Genomic DNA, 22,144 nt, shown 5'->3' with positions numbered 1-22,144 from the left:
GATGGTGTTGGAGATGGTAGGTCAATGGCATTCCCCTGTCTGATGTCCTGTGAAGCCTCCAGCTGGGCAGCAATACCTGCTGTACTGTAGTCTAGTGTACCGTAGTGTAGTGTACTGTCGTGTATTGCAGTGTAATGTAGTGTAGTGTGCTGTACTGTACTGTAGTGTAAAGTACTGTTAGGTAGTGTACTATACTGCACTGTACTGTACTGTAGTGTACTGTACTGTTAGGTAGTGTACTGTACTGTATGGTAGTGTACTGTACTGTACTGTATGGTAGTGTACTGTACTGTACTGTACTGTACTGTAGTGTACTGTACTGTAGTGTATTGCAGTGTAATGTAGTGTACTGTACTGTACTGTACTGCTAGGTAGTGTACTGTACTGTTAGGTAGTGTACTGTACTGTTAGGTAGTGTACTGTACTGTACTGTACTGTTAGGTAGTGTACTGTACTGTACTGTACTGTTAGGTAGTGTACTGTCCTGTACTGTACTGTTTGGTAGTGTACTGTTAGGTAGTGTACTGTACTGTAGTGTATTGCAGTGTAATACAATAGTGTATTGTACTGTACTGTACCGTTAGGTAGTGTACTGTACTATACTGTACTGTACTGTTAGGTAGTGTACTGTACTGTACTGTACTGTAGTGTAGTGTACTGTACTGTACTGTACTGTACTGTTAGGTACTGTACTGTACTGTACTGTAGTGTAGTGTACTGTACTGTACTGTACTGTACTGTAGTGTAGGGTAGTGTACTGTACTGTATTGTACGGTAGTGTACTGTTAGGTAGTGTGCTGTACTGTACTGTACTGTACGGTAGTGTACTGTTAGGTAGTGTAGTGTACTGTACTGTACTGTACTGTACTGTATGGTAGTGTACTGTTAGGTAGTGTACTGTACTGTACTGTTAGGTAGTGTACTGTACTGTACTGTACGGTAGTGTACTGTTAGGTAGTGTGCTGTACTGTACTGTACGGTAGTGTACTGTTAGGTAGTGTACTGTACTATACTGTACTGTTAGGTAGTGTACCGTACTGTACTGTACTGTTAGGTAGTGTACTGTACTGTACTGTACTGTACTGTTAGGTAGTGTACTGTACTGTACGGTAGTGTACTGTTAGGTAGTGTACTGTACTGTACTGTTAGGTAGTGTACTGTACTGTACTGTACTGTTAGGTAGTGTACTGTACTGTACTGTACTGTACTGTTAGGTAGTGTACTGTCCTGTACTGTACTGTATGGTAGTGTACTGTTAGGTAGTGTACTGTACTGTAGTGTATTGCAGTGTAATGTAGTGTATTGTACTGTACTGTACTGTTAGGTAGTGTACTGTACTGTACTGTAGTGTAGTGTAGTGTAGTGTACTGTACTGTATTGTATGGTAGTGTACTGTAGTGTACTGTACTGTACTGTACTGTTAGGTAGTGTACTGTACTGTACTGTAGTGTAGTGTAGTGTAGTGTACTGTACTGTATTGTACGGTAGTGTACTGTACTGTGCTGTACTGTACTGTACTGTAGTGTAGGGTAGTGTACTGTACTGTATTGTACGGTAGTGTACTGTTAGGTAGTGTGCTGTACTGTACTGTACTGTACTGTACTGTACTGTTAGGTAGTGTACTGTACTGTACTGTTAGGTTTTGTACTGTACTGTACGGTAGTGTACTGTTAGGTAGTGTACTGTTAGGTAGTGTACTGTACTGTACTGTACTGTATGGTAGTGTACTGTTAGGTAGTGTACTGTTAGGTAGTGTACTGTACTGTACTGTACTGTACGGTAGTGTACTGTTAGGTAGTGTACTGTTAGGTATTGTACTGTACTGTACTGTATGGACGGTAGTGTACTGTTAGGTAGTGTACTGTTAGGTAGTGTACTGTTAGGTAGTGTACTGTATGATAGTGTACTGTTAGGTAGTGTACTGTACTGTACGGTAGTGTACTGTTAGGTAGTGTACTGTACTGTATGGTAGTGTACTGTTAGGTAGTGTACTGTACTGTACTGTACTTTTAGGTAGTGTACTGTACTGTACTGTTAGGTAGTGTACTGTACTGTACTGTACTGTATGGTAGTGTACTGTTAGGTAGTGTACTGTACTGTACTGTACGGTAGTGTACTGTTAGGTAGTGTACTGTACTGTACTGTACTTTTAGGTAGTGTACTGTACTGTACTGTTAGGTAGTGTACTGTACTGTACTGTACTGTACAGTAGTGTACTGTTAGGTAGTGTACTGTACTGTACTGTACGGTAGTGTACTGTTAGGTAGTGTACTGTTAGGTAGTGTACTGTACTGTACTGTACTGTATGGTAGTGTACTGTTAGGTAGTGTACTGTACTGTACGGTAGTGTACTGTTAGGTAGTGTACTGTACTGTATGGTAGTGTACTGTTAGGTAGTGTACTGTACTGTACTGTACGGTAGTGTACTGTTAGGTAGTGTACTGTACTGTACTGTACTGTTAGGTAGTGTACTGTACTGTACTGTTAGGTAGTGTACTGCACTGTACTGTACTGTATGGTAGTGTACTGTTAGGTACTGTACTGGACTGTACGGTAGTGTACTGTACGGTAGTGTACTGTTAGGTAGTGTACTGTACTGTACTGTACTGTTAGGTAGTGTACTGTACTGTACTGTACTGTTAGGTAGTGTACTGTACTGTACTGTACTGTTAGGTACTGTACTGTACTGTACTGTACTGTTAGGTAGTGTACTGTAGTCTTTTGTACTGTTAAGTACTGTACTGTACTGTAGTGTACTGTACTGTACTGTACTGTACTGTACTGTACTGTTAGGTAGTGTACTGTACTGTACTGTTAGGTAATGTACTGTACTGTACTGTACTGTACTGTACTGTAGTGTACTGTTCGGAAGTGTACTGTACTGTACTGTGGTGTACTGTTAGGTCGTGTACTGTACTGTAGTGTTAGGTAGTGTACTGTACTGTACTGTAGTGTACTGTACTGTACTGTAGTGTACTTTACTGTACTGTAGTGTAGTGTAGTGTACTGTACTGTAGTGTACTTTACTGTACTGTACTGTAGTGTACTGTACTGTAGTGTACTGTACTGTACTGTAGTGTTAGGCAGTGTACTGTACTGTACTGTAGTGTACTGTACTGTACTGTACTGTAGTGTTAGGTCGTGTACTGTACTGTAATGTACTGTACTGTTAGGCCGTGTACTGTACTGTAGTGTACTGTCAGGTAGTGTACTGTACTGTACTGTTAGGTGGTATACTGTACTGTTAGGTACTGTACTGTACTCTACTGTTAGGTAGTGTACTGTACTGTATTGCACGGTGGTGTACTGTTAGGTGGTGTACTGTACTGTAGTGTACTCTACTGTTAGGTAGTGTACTTTACTGTAGTGGACTGTACTGTTAGGTAGTGTACTGTACTGTAGTGTACTGTACTGTTAGGTACTGTACTGCACTCTACTGTTAGGTAGTGTACTGTACTGTAGTGTACTCTACTGTTAGGTAGTGTACTTTACTGTAGTGGACTGTACTGTTAGGTAGTGTACTGTACTGTACTGTACTGTATGGTAGTGTACTGTTAGGTAGTGTACTGTTAGGTAGTGTACTGTACTGTACTGTACGGTAGTGTACTGTTAGGTAGTGTACTGTTAGGTAGTGTACTGTACTGTACGGTAGTGTACTGTTAGGTAGTGTACTGTACTGTATGGTAGTGTACTGTTAGGTAGTGTACTGTACTGTACTGTACTGTTAGGTAGTGTACTGTACTGTACTGTTAGGTAGTGTACTGCACTGTACTGTACTGTATGGTAGTGTACTGTTAGGTACTGTACTGGACTGTACGGTAGTGTACTGTACGGTAGTGTACTGTTAGGTAGTGTACTGTACTGTACTGTACTGTTAGGTATTGTACTGTACTGTACTGTACTGTTAGGTAGTGTACTGTACTGTACTGTACTGTACTGTTAGGTACTGTACTGTACTGTACTGTACTGTTAGGTAGTGTACTGTAGTGTATTGTACTGTTAAGTACTGTACTGTACTGTAGTGTACTGTTCGGAAGTGTACTGTACTGTACTGTGGTGTACTGTTAGGTCGTGTACTGTACTGTAGTGTTAGGTAGTGTACTGTACTGTACTGTAGTGTACTGTACTGTACTGTAGTGTACTTTACTGTACTGTAGTGTAGTGTAGTGTACTGTACTGTACTGTAGTGTACTTTACTGTACTGTACTGTACTGTAGTGTACTGTACTGTAGTGTACTGTACTGTACTGTAGTGTTAGGCAGTGTACTGTACTGTACTGTAGTGTACTGTACTGTACTGTACTGTAGTGTTAGGTCGTGTACTGTACTGTACTGTACTGTACTGTTAGGCCGTGTACTGTACTGTAGTGTACTGTCAGGTAGTGTACTGTACTGTACTGTTAGGTGGTATACTGTACTGTTAGGTACTGTACTGTACTCTACTGTTAGGTAGTGTACTGTACTGTATTGCACGGTGGTGTACTGTTAGGTGGTGTACTGTACTGTAGTGTACTCTACTGTTAGGTAGTGTACTTTACTGTAGTGGACTGTACTGTTAGGTAGTGTACTGTACTGTAGTGTACTGTACTGTTAGGTACTGTACTGCACTCTACTGTTAGGTAGTGTACTGTACTGTAGTGTACTCTACTGTTAGGTAGTGTACTTTACTGTAGTGGACTGTACTGTTAGGTAGTGTACTGTACTGTAGTGTACTCTACTGTTAGGTAGTGTACTGTACTGGTGCATTTTAGTGTCAGTGTGTTTCAGTGGAGAAGAGTGAGGCTCATCTTCACACACCCGGGACCCAGAGGTTCCTAAAAACATGGTCCTAGTTCCTTTCTCTACCTATATTAGCCTAACACATGCCTGCTATTTAAAAAATCATGTTTTGTTACACACAAAGTCCTCTAGGAATAGTTTCATACGTGCGTTTTGCCACAAGTATGCAACATTCATGCATAATTCAAAATAAATTGATGGCATGCTCCGGAGTGGTGCAGCGGTCTAAAGCACTGCATCTCAGTGCAAGAGATGTCACTACAGTCCCTGGTTTGATTCTAGGCTGTATCACATTTGGCCGTGATTGGGAGTCCCATTAGGCGGCACACAATTGGCCCAGTGTCATCTGGGTTAGGTTTTGGTCTGGGTGTGCTGTCATTTTAAATAACAATTTGTTCTTTAACTGACTTGCCTAGTTAAATTGACACAGTCATTGGTTGGCACAAGACTCACAATCAATAGCCAATAGGACTGTGCATTCACGTGGCCTGAGAGAGAGAGAAAGACCACTTTTAAAAAGCCAACTAACACTGTCTAATGAGTAACCACAGCTAGACACCAACAGCCTAAAAAGAGACCCACAGAGCTGTTGTCATAAAGGTTGTTAAATCCCCGACATCTAGTGCCAGCAGACCGGGCAAGATTAAGTGCAGGAAAGCCGATAATATAACCTTAATAATAGGATGAAGTGTAAATTGTTTATCCCCAGGGCCCAGGCATGCATGGCAGTGTAACAGCTGAACTACCAGAGAAACAGTAGACAGGGATAAGGTTCTCTGCATGTGGGCACTGACAGGTTTTCCAGTTGGGATATATGCACGAATCAAGCATTAGTACTCTACTAAGCAATACGGTGCTTCTGTGAAACGGAATATTAGAGCTTCTATTAGAGCTCACAGATGTAGGATTTTAATTTGAGTCAGTTTGCTACAGCAGTAAAATGACAAAACTTTAGAAACCTTTTTAAAACCTTGAATACACTTCAACTTTGCAATTCCTGCTATGCATGAAAATGCTCAGCAACAGAAGAGTGATCAAATTAAGATCCTACATCTGTATAACTAAATAGATTTTTTTTTTTTAAACGAGTCACACTTGCATAGTTTTTTCTCTCAATTCAAGCTCTTTCTAATCAGCTTTGCCATGCTATTTGATCATCTCTAATGACGGCCTTTATCCTTGTATTCATCATTAGAGAGAGAGAGAGAGAGAACTTGCTCTTTTTCCCGGGGCAGATACCTAACATGTTTATCTGTAATCCTGTTTTTGTGGCGTATCTGTGACCAATGTGTGACCTGGCTCTGCCTCCTAAAGCAGCCGGTTCAATAGAGCGGTCCAACAGCCTACTCCTGTCAAGGTCGACGTCAAGTCTGACATTTCAAAGTGAAATCTCAAACTTTAGAGGCCTTTTTTTTAAACCTTGAATACACTACAAGTTTGCATATCCTGCCGAGCAGGACATGTTTTCAGCAGAAAAAGAGTGATCAAATTAAGATTGTACACATGTATTGATTGTGACATGACAATAGGTATTTCATTTGTTTAGTGTTGATGTCTCGATGAGGGATATTGATTACAATGTGTGCCAATAAACAATAGCCTACAGTAAGGAATGTAAGTGTAAAAATACAATAGTACAGTTATGAAATGCAACTAGCTGAAGGAGATACACTGCAAAGGAGTTTGTGTGCAGTTGAGAGAGACAATCCAATGTAGATTTGACCACAGATAAGAAATTGGAAACAGAGGCCATTAGATTCATTGCCAGTTAGCCTTTAACCAGCCAAGCAGTCAAGCAGCATTAAAACAGAGGGTCTGTTAGCTACGCCTGCTGTTGGCAGGGTCAGTCTTTCTGTAGGTCATCCTGGTCAGTTATCAGAACAGCCAAACTCTCCCATTTCCTCTCTGCGGCTTGGCAGGTGGCATCAGCAGGAACATAGTGTTTTCTTTCCATGGCCACGTGAACTTTCACTGAATCCCCCTCAGACTCATTATTTTCCAGCAAAGCCCTGGCCCAGCATAGATTTCGTGATAACAGAATTTGGTCGCAGTTGGATTGCACTAATCTCTTATGAAATATAATCTAACGTTCTCCCTTGATCCCAAAATACTGTACAAAGTACTCACTGGATTAAATTGAGGGTTTATTATGCATCATTGAAATTACTTGAAAAAATGTATAGGTTAACAAAAGTACATATTTTGTCATTCTTATACGTAAAGTGTACTGTTTATATTGCTGCATAGAGATTTCAGATTACCACATATAAATTGATGGGCAATTTAGCCACCACAAAACAGAGGTAAAAGAGGGACACCTAGTGGCTGACACGTAAACCGCATGACAATGACAATCCCTGACAAATTGACTATTTAAACGGATGATAAATCATGCACTATGCACACACACACACTGCTATAATACTAATCTCTATTAGTACCAAACAAAACGCTACCGATGTAGACTGCCAAAGTCATTACTCACTAACCCGCCTGTACCTTTCCTTGTTGACCTCTTTCAACATCTAGACTACAATCAACGTAAACAAATCATTCACACACTGACAAGGTTTCCATGGGGATACAGGTGATCTAAGAGTGGTTCCAGAGACAAGTCAGGCATTCCTCTGAGATAGTTAGTTACTAATTAATCAAGAAAACCCCAGGCTCCAACAAGTCTCCATTTTACACTTATAAAATAATAAAGTAATAAGGAAGTACACAGATAAACTCTGATCTAAAACTACAGGCAAGGTTTTGTAACAATAGTACTGCTTTGAAGCTAGACAGGCAACTTTATCTTATCTTAAGTAGTAAAAGACATTTGGTGGGGCATTGGGACACTGGGATGTTCTCATTCCCCTGTTAGCACTGGTATAACTCTCATACTGTGGAACAAACTGAGAATGTTATCGGTAATACACTTTTGAAAAAGAGGAGCTTCACTCAACACAAAAATAGCTTTCATTGAAATGTGTGAGAGCCAGACATGAATTCTACGAACTGAAAAACAATAAAGTCTGATATTCCAACTGCATTCCTCAAATGGAATGTTTGATTTAAAAAAAAAATGGCAACACTTCTTAGGATTGAACTAACTCATAAATAATGTTTCCTTGACAATCAAGGTGGTAAACCTTGGTATTTGGTATCAGCACTGAAGTTGACACACCAGCTCTTTCCTAATCACAACATTCACAGCTTCACAATGAGTCCCGTCAAAAGAATGAGGATCACAGACAATCCATTGCACATGATCACAACATTTTGCCGTGGTGTTGTACTCTTGTCGTTTCACTCACTGCCTCCCTCAACCACTGTGTTATTCTACACACCGTGATGTCACTTTCATAATTCAACCATAATGGAATTTTCTGAGTGCAGAACAGCAGAGTGACATCAGCTTTTGAACTACGCCCTGCCTCGAGGCCGAGTCAACATTTTGCTCCCAAACGTGTCAACACACTGACACCGAAAAAACATACAGCACACAGACACCACTTGTTTCTGTGTAAGAAAATATGCAAACCTGAAGATAAAGTAAGCAGTAACCTCTTCTTTTTTTTTACCTGCCACATGGTTAAAATCCCATTATCCACAAACAGGAGGAAAATAAGAAATGTCTCACAGTTGACGAGTCTGGTAACACTACACTGTAATAGGCCAATCCACTGCAACGCTCTGCAATAACAGGTTGACTCGTCTGTTTTTTACCTCCAGTACCAGTATTGACTCTTCTGTGAGTTTCTGGCCCTCTAGGAGGGTTGAAACTGTCTGCCGTGGGCTGCAAACTAACCAATCACACAGAGGGGGAGGGACCTCTGAGATGGTGGGTGTGTCTGCTCAGGGATTGTGAGCTGAGAAGCTTTGCTGTGTTCAGAAAGAATTTCCAAAAACGGCACATATGGTGTTACTGGAGAATGTTTATATAGTCCAATAACCATCAATCATAATGTACTGTATGTGGATGCAGTGACTTGTCGTTGACATACAGAAACACAGCAGGTAGAGCCACACTATCAATCCAGAATATCACACAATGATTAGCATACACCACAACACAGCAATGTTGATGAAAAACACATAACACTGTCACAATGTGAGGTGGGGGGGGTCTCATCCCAGTCCAATGTGAGGTGGGGGGGTCTCATCCCTGTCCAATGTGAGGTGGGGGGGTCTCATCCCAGTCCAATGTGAGGTGGGGGGGTCTCGTCCCAGTCCAATGTGAGGTGGGGGGTCTCATCCCAGTCCAATGTGAGGTGAGGGTGTTTCGTCCCATTCCAATGTGAGGTGGGGGGTCTCATCCCAGTCCAATGTGAGGTGGGGGGGAGGTCTCATCCCAGTCCAATGTGAGGTGGGGGTCTCATCCCAGTCCAATGTGGGGTGTGGGGGTCTCATCCCAGTCCAATGTGAGGTGGGGGGGGGGTCTCATCCCAGTCCAATGTGAGGTGGGGGGGTTTCATCCCAGTCCAATGTGAGGTGGGGGGTCTCATCCCAGTCCAATGTGAGGTGGGGGGGAGGTCTCATCCCAGTCCAATGTGAGGTGGGGGGGGGGGGGGGGTCTCATCCCAGTCCAATGTGAGGTGGGGGGGGGGGGGGGGGGTCTCATCCCAGTCCAATGTGAGGTGGGGGGGTTTCATCCCAGTCCAATGTGGGGTGTGGGGGTCTCTCATCCCAGTCCAATGTGAGGTGGGGGGGTCTCATCCCTGTCCAATGTGAGGTGGGGGGGTCTCGTCCCAGTCCAATGAGGGATGGGGGGTCTCATCCCAGTCCAATGTGAGGTGGGGGGGTCTCATCCCAGTCCAATGTGAGATGGGGGGTCTCGTCCTAGTCCAATGTGAGGTGGGGGGTCTCATCCCAGTCCAATGTGAGGTGGGGGTGGTCTCATCCCAGTCCAATGTGAGGTGGGGAGTCTCGTCCCAGTCCAATGTGAGGTGGGGGTGGTCTCATCCCAGTCCAATGTGAGGTGGGGGGTCTCATCCCAGTCCAATGTGAGGTGGGGAGGTCTCGTCCCAGTCCAATGTGAGGTGGGGGGGTCTCAGGGAAACACTAAACAGCCCAGTGACAAATAGCCAAACTAAACAATGAATGATGTCACCATGCATCATTACACCTGTACAGAATGAGACCACTGGACTAACAGAGCAGAAACACCCACAGCGGTACGAAAACTAGACTTCCATGGTACAGAGTTATCATATTGGCTGTGCTGTTTACCACAGTGAAGACATTAGATTCTGCATGAAAATGGTGTGTTCACAGTCACAACAACAAACATTCCATCATCCTCAATGGCATCATGATCTTAATGCTGAGGTGATGGTAAAGCCAAACACTGGGAAGCTTTATCTTGACTTTCATTGAACTTCACAAGCCACGTGTCAGTTTCTCGCACTGAACACACCCTCATTCCATCTTCCCATGTAAACACACCGAATGGACATGGAGACACAGCAGAATTGATCTGCCGTTGAAACAGTTGACTGAGACGGTGTTGAAAGTCTCCTCAGTTTGTTGGCACCAGTTCCACCGCTCTCTCTCTGTGGTCATGTGGAAAAATGCACCCTCTTCTAAACGTCTGCAGCTACTAGACGTGTTTGGCAGCCTCCCGTTGATGCAATCACATTGTATAACATCTGATCAATGCTAAACCCTGGCCTCCATCCCACCTCCATAGCCAAGGGCTGATGTATATCCCGTAGCTCAGCTCACACGTTCCACTACCTCAGATGACCTTTTATCAATGGATCACTGAGATTCTCTCCCAAAATGGCACTCTATTCCCTATTTAGTGCACTACTTTTCACCAAGGGCCCATAGAGCTCTGGTCAAAAGTAGTGCACTATATAGGGAATAGAGTGCCATTTGAGGTGCAAAATATGACTATTGATATCTCGTAATAAGGCCCCGTGTTAGTATACAGCACTAAGGTCCCAGAACAGCATGCTGGCTACAGAGCTCTGGCAGTAATCCATTCAGATTGGTCATTACCCACAGCAGAACCTCTGCCATGAGAACACGTATGTTCATGTTTTCTTTTTCACTTCAGAAAGCTATGAAAAATGTAATCCAGTTTTCTATGGGTTGAGAAAAGATTGATTAATGAATCAAAATACTTCAGTGGCCCATTGAACAAGATTAGAGCAATTATCCACTGGGCACCATCTGGTTGAATCACTGTTGTTTCCATGTCATTTCAATTCAATTACGTTGAACCAACTTGGAAAAGACGATGAATTGACCTCTGCCCAGTCAGTAGGGTTACGGTGATGACATTACATTTATTTTTTTAAGTAGGGGCATGGATCAGAAAATCAGTCAGTGTATGGTGTGGCCACCATTTGGCTCATGCAGCTTGACACATCTCCTTCGCATAGAGTTGATCAGGCTGTTGATTGTGGCCTGTGGAATGTTGTCCAATTAATTTTTTACTGGCTGTGCTAAGTTGCTGGATATTGGCGGGAACTGGAACATGCTGTTGTAAACGACGATCCAGAGCATCCCAAACATGCTCAACGGGTGACATGTCTGGTGAGTATGCAGGCCATGGAAGTATTGGGACATTTTCAGCTTTCAGGAATTGTGTACAGATCCTTGCGTCATGGGGCCGTGCATTATCATGCTGAAACATGAGGTGATGGCAGTGGATGATGAATAGCACAACAATGGGCCTCAGGATCTCATCAAGGAATCTCTGTGCCTTCAAGATAAAATGATATTTATTGTTTTATCCGTAGCTTCTGCCTGCTCATACTATACACACCGCCACCAAGGGGCACTCTGTTCACAATGTTGACATCAGCAAACCGCTTGCCCACACAACGCCATACACATTGTCTGCCATCTGCTCGGTACAGTTGAAACCGGGATTCATCCGTGAAGAGCACACTTCTCCATCGTGCCAGTGACCATCGAAGGTGAGCATTTACCCACTGAAGTCGGTTACGACGCCAAAGTCAGTTACGACGCAGCAGTCAGGTCAAGACCCTGGTGAGGATGATGAGCACGCAGATGAGCTTCCATGAGACGGTTTCTGACAGTTTGTGCAGAAGTACTTTGATTGTGTAAACCCACAAATTCATCAGCTGTCCGGGTGGCTCGTCTCGAACCATCCTGCAGGTGAAGAAGCCGGATGTGGAAGTCCTGGGCTGGCGTGATCACATGTGGTCTGCGGTTGTGAGGCCGGTTGGACGTACTGCCAAATTCTCTAAAACGACATTGGAGGCGGCTTATGGTACAGAAATTAACATTAAAGTATCTGGCAACAGTTCTGGTGGAAATTCCTGCTGTCAGTGTGCCAATTGCATGCTCCCTCAAAACTTGAGACATCTGTGACATTGTGTTGTGTGACAAAACTGCACATTTTAGAGTGGCCTTTTATTGTCCCCTGCACAAGGTGCACCTGTGTAATGATCATGCTGTTTTATCAGCTTCTTGATATGCCACACCTGTCAGATGGATGGATTCTCACTAACAGGGATGTAAACAAATTTGTGCACACAATTTGAAAGAAATAAGCTTTTTGTGAAAATTGTCATATGTTTACTATCATTGAAGGTGATGACAATTATCAATTAACTATGTTTAACTATTATGATGATTAAATTAATCCTGTAACAATGAACTCATTAGCAATCATGGGGAACCACGGAAAACGTTTATTTAACAAGTTACCGTTTTCTGAATTAACTCTTAAAGATATAAAGATCTCTTACATTTCAGTCATAAATCAGTCATTAATTTATTTACCTTTAGTCTCATTCTGGATGTTGCAAAATCCTTGCAGATCTGCACAACCCTAAGTGATGAATCAGTGATATACACATTGGCTTAATGTTTTATTTACTAACTAACTAAATAATCACACAGAATTACATAAACGCACAAACAGAATAGCTTACACATTGATTACTACATAATGCAATGAAAAGTCCCTAGTGGACTAAACCGACATGACGGCTTGTTACACAAAATGGCGGATTCAAAAGAGAGGGAAAGGGAGGGGCATGTAAGAACGAGCTGGAGAAAAAGGGAAAGTACTTCACTAACGTACATACAGCCGAGAACTATGCTCAGGGAAATGTGAATACTTTGCACATGAATGGCCGCTCATTCGAAAGAATTGCAATGTACACATTTACGTGTGTATGTCTTTGTTGTCTCTCTGTTGAAATCGCCGGTCCGTCTGGGGAGTAATTTGACTGAAAGTCTCTGGTTTGTTCACCAGAGATCAAAGTCTTTCGTAGTTGTAGGTCTGTTATTATGTATACATCAGATGTACCAATGGTCGTTTGATAGGGAAATGTTCTATATAATAGATCTTTCAGAGTACCACCCGGTGGTTCTCGGTTGTGTTTACTAGACTAAAGTACTTAAACAGCTGCATACGGAATGTTCCTGTACAGTCTTCATCTTTCTCACTCAATAGAGTTTCTAACCATTTTAAGGCTAGGCAGAATACTGCCCCCTTTGGAGGAATTGCGTGCCCATAGTAAACTGAAAAAGAAATCTGTCAAAAATTGCTAATATATGCATATAATAATTATTACTGGATAGAAAACACTCTAAAGCTTCTAAAACCGTTGGAATTATGTCTGTAAGTATAGCAGAACTCATAGGGCAGGCATTCTTCCAAACTAGTTTTGTGGTCATGAAAGTTGGGGCAACTTTGACGTGATCGCCCCCACCCTTCCCAACCAGCTATGGATCTGGGGACACTTTCTATGTCTTCCACTAGATGTCCTCATTCAGTAGAGCGTTTAATCGTTCAAATCCCGCGAGAATTGGCCCTATGGGAGTGAATTGAGTGAGTGCCGCGAGAAAATACCTGTGCGTTAGGGCGCGAATTGGTCCCAGCCGTTCCTTTGTTCCAGCACTCCGGAGGAGGACAAACAATGACCGGTTGAATTGAAATTTTTTTGTATGTTTACAACATCCTAAAGCTTGATTCTGCACTTAGTTTGACCTGTTTAGTCGACATATAATATGTAATTTTGAAGTTTTGATGCGCAACTTTTCTGTCATCTGATGAAGATTTTCAAAAGGTTAGTGAATGATTTATTTTTTAATCCTGCTTTTATAATTTTATATTTTCTGGGACAAAATGGCTGCCTCTTGTCTTCGTTTCGGTGGTGGTCTAATATAAATATGTGGTGTGTTTTCGCCGTAAAACATTTAAAAAATCTGACATGCTGAGTAGATGAACAAGGTGTTTATCTTTAATTTGAGGTATTGGACTTGTTAATGTGTGGAGGTTAAATATTTCTAAGAATATTTTTGCGTTCCATGCGCCACGTTCCAGCTGAACGTGGGAGGGGATGTTCCCAAAAGGGATCCCTAACTCCTCATCAGGCTAATAATTTGTGACGTCCGGTTCACACCGTCCGCCTGCTTGCTATTTAGCTTTAAACCATTTCTCAGCCATGTAGCCACTGCTTTATGCTATCTGGTCTATAGAGATTTTCTTATTCTCTGTTGAAAGTTTTCAGAGCGTCTAACCATTTAGTACCTTCCACCTCACGCTGTCGGTCCCACTGGTCTGATGTAAATTTCATCACGGGTCCTTTTATGCGCTCTGAAATAAAGGGGCGTTCCCTGATGATGACATAATGCCTGTGCTCACGGGGGTGTGGTCACGGACTGGTTAAGACTTCATATGAAAAACAATTATCTCATTTAAAAGGCTAACGCCACATTACATCTTCTCACAAATAGTTTCATATTTAATCATATAAGTTCCACAACATCTAGATGTGAATCTGATCACTGGGAAATATACACATTCAGAGATACAGTTATGTTGTTCTCTGTCCTTAGTTACATCACAAATTAGTAATGAATTCAACATGATTGTTCTTTAAGAGTCCTTTCAACCATATGGATTACGGAAATATTGTTTCATTATCCAACCTTGGATGTCACAAACCTCTCTCTGTTGCAACGAAGGGATTTTTCTACTTCCCTTTAATTGTGTGAGAGAGAGTTCCTGCAGCAATTTAGACCATCATAAAACGTCCAACTTCACCCCTCTCTCCCACTGAGAGAGAGAGAGAGAGAGAGAGAGAGAGAGAGAGAGAGAGAGAGAGAGAGAGAGAGAGAGAGAGAGAGAGAGAGAGAGAGAGAGAGAGAGAGAGAGAGAGAGAGAGGTGCCTATGATCATCACCCAATAGGGCAAGTCATGTCAGAATGGAACATTTCTGATATTTTTATTTCAGCTCATGGAACATGGGACCAACACTTTACATGTTGCATTCATATTTTTGTTCAGTGTAGTTGATTTTGCGAACTCATAAAAACAGAAGCTTCCCAGATAAATAGTGGGTGAGTGGATAGTGCACTGCAACTGCATGGCATCTGTCATGGAAATCTGCCTCAATATGATGTTGATGGCCTACAGTAATCCTCTTAAACGTTAAGTACACTATTTGGGTGACTTTGAGCGATTCTGGGCCAGTTCTGACCAACATTTTTCTGTACAGAGCGCTCTGTGAATTGCTCTGTGACATCTCTGGTTGTCCTGCTCCGCTCTCATCTGAGACACAGGTTGCGTTCCTCTGCCCAGATCTTACCATGCCAGGATAGGTATTTTACGCATCATCTAACCACATCATATGTTACAGCAATCTGTCAGCGGATGACACAGTCGATGATGTGGCACGCAACCATTGGTTGATGCACGCAATGTCTGAGCAGGGGAACCCAACCGCAGTATGTGAAATCTGACATCTCATTTGAGTAGGTTTTTCTGGCCTATCCAGACAAAGGATGGAACTCCAACCTCACAGATCCATTTACAATATGGCATACGAAGTATGAGACTCTAGAGCAGGGGTACTCAACTCTTACCCTACGAGGTCCAGAGCCTGCTGGTTTTCTGTGCTACCTTATAATTAATCGCACACACCTGGTGTCCCAGGTTTTAAATCAGTTCCTGATTAGATTGGAACATTGAAAAAATGCAGTGGAACTGGCTTCGAGGTCCAGAGTTGAGTTTGAGGGCTCTAGCGGTTACAGCAAACATCATCTCGCTGTGATGTTCTCAGATGGATTTAGAATTGAAACAAGACTACTTTCTCTTTGTCACAGAGGGCCAAAATCAATGTGTGCTTAAAGCTGAAGTTGTAACGAGCCAGCAGGCATTTGAATGGTTCCAATTGTATATTGTCATTAAGTAAGCGCTGACAGACATGGCAGCTCTACTTCTAGCTCCAAAGCAACTTTGCTGTATTTAGTTTTTTTTGTGTGTTATTTCTTACATTATTAGCTCGGAACGTTTTTTGTGTTATTACATACAGCCGGGGCACAAGTTTTGGATATCAGAGCGGCGGTAACTCACCAGCATTACGACCAGGAATACGACTTTCCAGAATCCTTTGTTCGTACCCCCCAGGGCAATTGAACTGAAGTCCCAGAGGCTGCTCCAAGATGCCGTCGGGGTAGAAGAAGTATTTGGAGTGGACTTCTAGTCCGGCTCCGGAGGCATGCACACCATCCACCATCCGCTTACGAGTATATTACTCGCTCCTGTTCAGTCGCTGGACAATAAAGTAGACGAGCTCAGGGCAAGGTTCTCCTTCCAGAGAGACATCAGGGATTGTAACATACTCTGTTTCACAGAAACATGGCTCTCTCGGGATATACTGTCCCCGTCCATGCAGCTAGCTGGGTTCTCAGTTCATCGCGCAGACAGGAATAAAGAACTCTCTGTGAAGAAGAAAGGCGGGGGTGTATGTTTCATGATCACCCATGGTGTGATTGTGATAACATAGTCCCTTTGTTCACCCGACCTAGAATACCTCACAATCAAATGCCAACCATATTACCTCCCAAGAGAATTCTCTTCGGCTATAGTCACAGCCCTAAAACCGATACCACGACAGCCCTCAAGTAACTACACTGGACTTTATGCAAACTGGAAACCACATATCCTGAGGTCGCATTTATTGTAGCTGGGTATTTTAACTAAGCAAATTTGAGGAAAACTCTATCGAAGTTCTGTAAAAACACTCAACTACTGAAAATTCCCCTTTCGAGATGCCTACAAGCCGTCCCCCGCACTCCCTTCGGCAAATCAGATCACGACTCCATCTTCTTCTTCAGTGGGGTTTTATCTGCGGTTGGCATCCAATGTCAGGGTGCATTACCATTCTGGAGTGTGGGCCAGAGACAGGGAGAATCTAAATCCTACTTGCCAGCCCCGTTGCTCTTTAAAAAGATAACAAAATATTTGAGACTATGTCTAATGACGTTCCACTCAATATGCTCTTTAAACTAATTTCCTGAATCCCCTTCTCCCTCATATTAGATCTCAGCCTCTCTCTTTCCCTCTGATACTGCCCACACGGTAGCAATACATGCTCAACTGTCTCGGTTTCCTGGCAATAATCACACTGTCCTGTTGGATGCTTTCCTTTAGGTTTTCCTTTAGGTTCCTTTATGCTTTTTTTAGGTCTTGTTCAACTGTCCCACCCTTAATCTTGTACCTCCCTGCTGTCCTCGTCTCCCTGACATTCCTCTGTACTTGAAACATATGCCTGCCCTTGGTATCTCTATTCCACTGCACCTACCATCTCTGCACCACTACTGTCCATATCAGGCTTTTTGCCTCTGCCTTTTTCATGGAAACTACAACCTTAACATCCCCAGTACTAAGTGCTTGTTTAGCCAATACATCAACTGGCTCCTTCCCCTCCTCCCCCACATGGGCTGGGACCTAAGTAAATCTTATCTGTATACTCATTACTCTAATCCTGCAATGGGTTTGTAGCACCTCATAAAACATGTCTTGTTTGCTATGTGAGCTAAAGTACTAGAGACTCATCAACACTGCACGTGAATCAGAGCAAATAACTACTCTGTCTGGCTTGACTTCCTCCACCCACTGCAAGGCCAATAGTATGGCCATCTGCTCTGCCATATATACAGCCAGATGATCTGTAATAGTTTTCCTGACTCGCACCCCACATTCCTGCACTACAAATGTTGACCCAGTACATCCTGTCCTTGGATCTCTTGAATCTATGTAAATGGCCACCATAAATGGTCACAATATCCAGACGTCTATCAAGCAAATCAGATGGATCAACACCCTCCCTATCTTTCTGTAGTCTCTCCAATCAGATAGATCAACACCCTCCCTATCTTTCTGTAGTGTCTCCAACATTTCTAGATCAACTACTGGAGGTGGGAGTAGCCATGGTGGATTTACAGGAATCGCTACCGTTGGACCAAACTCCCTTCCATACAGTCCCATCTCCTTCGCCTGGGTATTATCCACCCTCCCACCCAAAGCTCGTGTTCTGTCCTCGCTCATGTTCCAAGCATGCCTGTAAAATTCCCTTTGAAGGATGAGGCACCCCGTGTCTCTGTAGGTTGACCCAATAATTAATTGCCAGTTGCTTTCTCCTAATCTGCGATGGCATTTCCCTCATCTCCACCTGTAGTGCAGCCACTGGGGAGGTCCGAAACACCCCACTACATATTCTGAGTCCTTGTCCCTGTATGACATCTAGCCTTTCCAATAAGGTCCAGGCTGCAGAACCATACTCTATACTGCCATAGTCAATTACAGATCAGATCAATGCAACATACATGGTCCTCAATGAGGAACACCCAGTCCCCTACTCCTTCCCCGTCAGACAGCGCATCACGTTTAGCAGCTTCTTTCCCACCACTCTCTCAATGTGTTCTGCCCAGGCCATTCTAGTGTCAAAGTATACCCCAAGGAACCTGAAGGCCCCCACCCTCTCCAAGCTTCTCTCATACAACCTCAAGCATACCTCATATCCCACCTTTCTCCTGGTAAAGAACACTGTCTGAGTTTTCTCTACAGAGAACTTGACATTGACAACTTGACATTAATGCCCACCGCTCTTCCTCATCAATAGCTTCCTGTACCGTCCTGACTATGTATGGCACATTTCTTCCTCTCTTCCATAAGGCCTCATCATCTGCAAATAACAACCTCCCAATATCCGGCCACACCTGAGAGTAAACATCATTGATCATTAATTCACAACTTCATTTTGCTCCTCCCTTCCTATAGGCAGAAACTCAAACAGGAAATGCCAGTGCTAAGGTCTATTCAACGCTGGTCTGACCAATCGGAATCCATGCTCCAAGATTGTTTTGATCACGCAGACTGGGATATGTTCCGGATAGCCTCTAAGAATAACACTGACGTATACACGGACATGGTAACTGAGTTCATCAGAAAGGGTATAGGGGATGTTGTTCCCACTGTGACTATTGAAACCTAAACAAACCAGAAACTGTGGATAGATGGCAGAATTAGTGCAAAACTGAAAGCGCGAACCACGTTATTTTACCATGGCAAGGTGACTGGGAATATGGTTGAATATAAACAGTGTAGTTTTTCCCTCTGTAAGTCCCAATTCAACGGCTGAGACATGAGACGTCTGTGGCAGACAATCACAGATTACAAAGGGAAAACCAGCCACGTCGTGGACACGGACAAGCTAAACACCTTCTTCGCCCACTTTGAGGATAACATAGTGCCATCGACACGGCTCGCTCCCAAGGACTGTGGGCTCTCATTCTCAGTGGCCGACGTGAGTAAGACATTTAAGCGTGCTAACCCTCGCAAGGCTGCCGGCCCAGACGGCATCCCTAGACGTGTCCTCAGAGCATGCGCAGACCAGCTGGCTGGACATATTCAATCTCTCCCATTCCCAGTCTGCTGTCCCCACTTGCTTCAAGATGTCCTCCATTGTTCCTGCACCCTAGAAATCAAAGGTAACTGATCTACATGACTATCGCCCAGTAGCAGTCACTTCTGTCATTATGAAGTGCTTTGAGAGGCTAGTGAAGGATCATTTCACCTCTACCTTACCTGACACCCTAGACCCACTTCAATTCGCTCTGCACACTGCCCTATCCCATCTGTGCAAGAGGAATACCTTTGTAAGAATGCTGTTCATTGACTATAGCTCAGCCTTCAACACCATAGTATCCTCCAAGCTCATCATTAAGCTCGGGGTTCTGGGTCTGAAACCCACACTGTGCAACTGGGTCCTGGAATTCATGACGGGCCGCCCCCAGGTGGTGAAGGTAGGAAACAACACCTCCACCTCTCTGATCCTCAACACACGGGCCCCACAAGGGTGTGTACTCAGCCCCCTCCTGTACTCCCTGTTCACCCATGACTGGGTTTGCAGACGACAAAACAGTAGTAGGCCTGATTACCAACAATGATGAGACAGCCTACATGGAGGAGGTGAGGGCCCTGGCGCACGTCCCTATCCACATCAACGGGACCACATTGGAGAAGGTGAAAAGGTTCAAGTTCCTCTGCTTACACATCACTGACAATTTGAATTGGTCCACCCACACAGAGGAGCAAAAGCGCCTCTTCAACCTCAGGAGGCTGAATAAATTTGGCTTGGCCCCTAAGACCCTCACAAACTTTTACTGAAGCACAATTGAGAGCATCCTCTCCAGAGGGTGGTGGGGTCTGCACAACGCATCACTGGTAGGCCTACTACTGTTGTGTCATCTTCAAACCCAGTCATGAGTGAACAGGGAGTACAGAAGGGGGCTGAGTACACACCCTTGTAGGGCCCCTGTGTTGAGGATCAGCGAGGTGGAGGTGTTATTTTCTATCTCAAGGCCATCAGACTGTTAAATAGCCATCACTAGCCGGCTACCACCCAGTTACTAAACCCTGCACCTTTGATGCTGCTGCTCTATATACATAGACATGGAATCCCCAGCCATTTTAATAATTGAACACTAGTCACTTTAATAATGTTTACATAGTGCTTTAATCATCTCACATGAATATACTGTATTCTATTTATTGCATTTTAATCAATGTCAATCCGACATTGCTCTTCCTAATATTTATATATCTCTTAATTTCATTATTTTACTTTTAGATGTGTGTATTGTTGTGAATTGTTAGATACTACTGCACTGTTGGACCTAGGAACACAAGCATATCGCTACACCTGCAAGAACATCTGCCAAATATGTTGTATGTGACCAAAAACATTTGATTTGTTGATATTTATTTGACAGTTATAAGAAAGGTTGTTTATAATTTGATTCTTACTATATTTAGAAATAATTTAGATTATTTCAAGCCCCCACTTTAGTTGTATAGGAAACAATGATATGAGACGAGTTTTACCAGAAAGGTGATTATATCATCTTTCTGGCAGTATAGGGGCGGCAGGGTAGCCTAGTGGTTAGAGCATTGGACTAATAACCGGAAAGTTGCAAGTTCAAATCCCCGAGCTGACAAGGTACAAATTTGTCATTCTGCCTCTGAATAGGTCCCACTGTTCCTAGGCCGTCATTGAAAATAAGAATCTGCCTAGTTAAAAAAAAAAGAGTTATTGTTTATGGTCCTCTCATGATAAATAATTACTTTTGAGATTGTCCATCTACTGTAGGCGGGAAATCTACATTTACCAGGATCAAACTGTTCTGCTTCCTAATCAACACTGGCATATCAGCCCCTCTGATGCCACAGCAACAACAGTGGAGCTGTATTCGTCTCAGCCATATTTTTTTATATATTCCCAGCTGCATACAAATACTGGCACTATCAATCAATAGTGACTTAATGCATACTTCCCCATCATGTTCCAGCTGATGAAACATACAGATGAACAATGCAAACAAAGCCAGAGGGAAATATCAAATTATTGATTGAATATTTCACATACACACACACACACACACACAACCACAAACACACACACACACACACACACACAAACACACACACAACCACACACGCGCGCGCGCGCACACACACAACCACACACACACACACACACACACACACACACACACACACACACACACAACCACACACACTGATAAAAATATCACCCTACAAAGGACAAATCACCACCACCACACCTACTACCATGATAAAATGTGATATCTAATAAAAACCCAAAAGATTGCCATTGTCCGTGACCAGTCACTTCTCCACACACAGCCTGGGTGACAGATGAACACAGCACTGTCACAGACACCTTGAAGAGTGGCAAAGTGCTGAGAACATCAGTTTTCTAACTTCGGGAGCCTCTTTCTCTCTCTCAGCCTAGGTTGGTCTCTCCTGCTTCATCTGCCTTTGCCACTATTTGTGAAATTCTCCTCACACACGTACACACACGTACACACACGTACACACACGTACACACACACACACACACACACACACACACACACACACACACACACACACACACAACACAATCGTTTCTTTCTCTTCTCTAATCCCCCTCAAAAATAAGTGTGCTTCAAATAACTCCAGCAGGCAGAAGTGACTTCTCAGGCTTTTCCTCTATGTGTTGTGTTGTTGGCTGGGATCATTAACTTCCTCTTTGTGT

General features: G+C 43.3%; 1 protein-coding gene across 6 annotated transcripts in view; it reads right to left on the bottom strand.

Annotated features, from left to right (window-relative positions):
- Positions 1-22,144, bottom strand: part of LOC110520618 (E3 ubiquitin-protein ligase MID1) — a 76,561-nt gene that overhangs the window by 35,300 nt on the left and 19,117 nt on the right. The window contains exon 1 of one of the 6 annotated variants that reach the window (XM_036975247.2): positions 8,348-8,554. The exons of 4 other annotated variants lie outside the window; for them this stretch is intronic. The gene's annotated coding sequence lies outside the window, so the exon portion shown is untranslated. Of the gene's footprint in view, positions 1-8,347; positions 8,555-22,144 lie in introns of those variants that run through there. One more of the 6 variants, XM_036975244.2, reaches the window with a different exon arrangement.

The sequence above is a fragment of the Oncorhynchus mykiss genome, chromosome 3, assembly GCF_057628025.1.
Source record: "Oncorhynchus mykiss isolate SJ-2025 chromosome 3, ASM5762802v1, whole genome shotgun sequence".
Lineage (NCBI taxonomy): Eukaryota > Metazoa > Chordata > Actinopteri > Salmoniformes > Salmonidae > Oncorhynchus > Oncorhynchus mykiss.
This window is presented reverse-complemented; position numbering and strand designations above follow the sequence as displayed.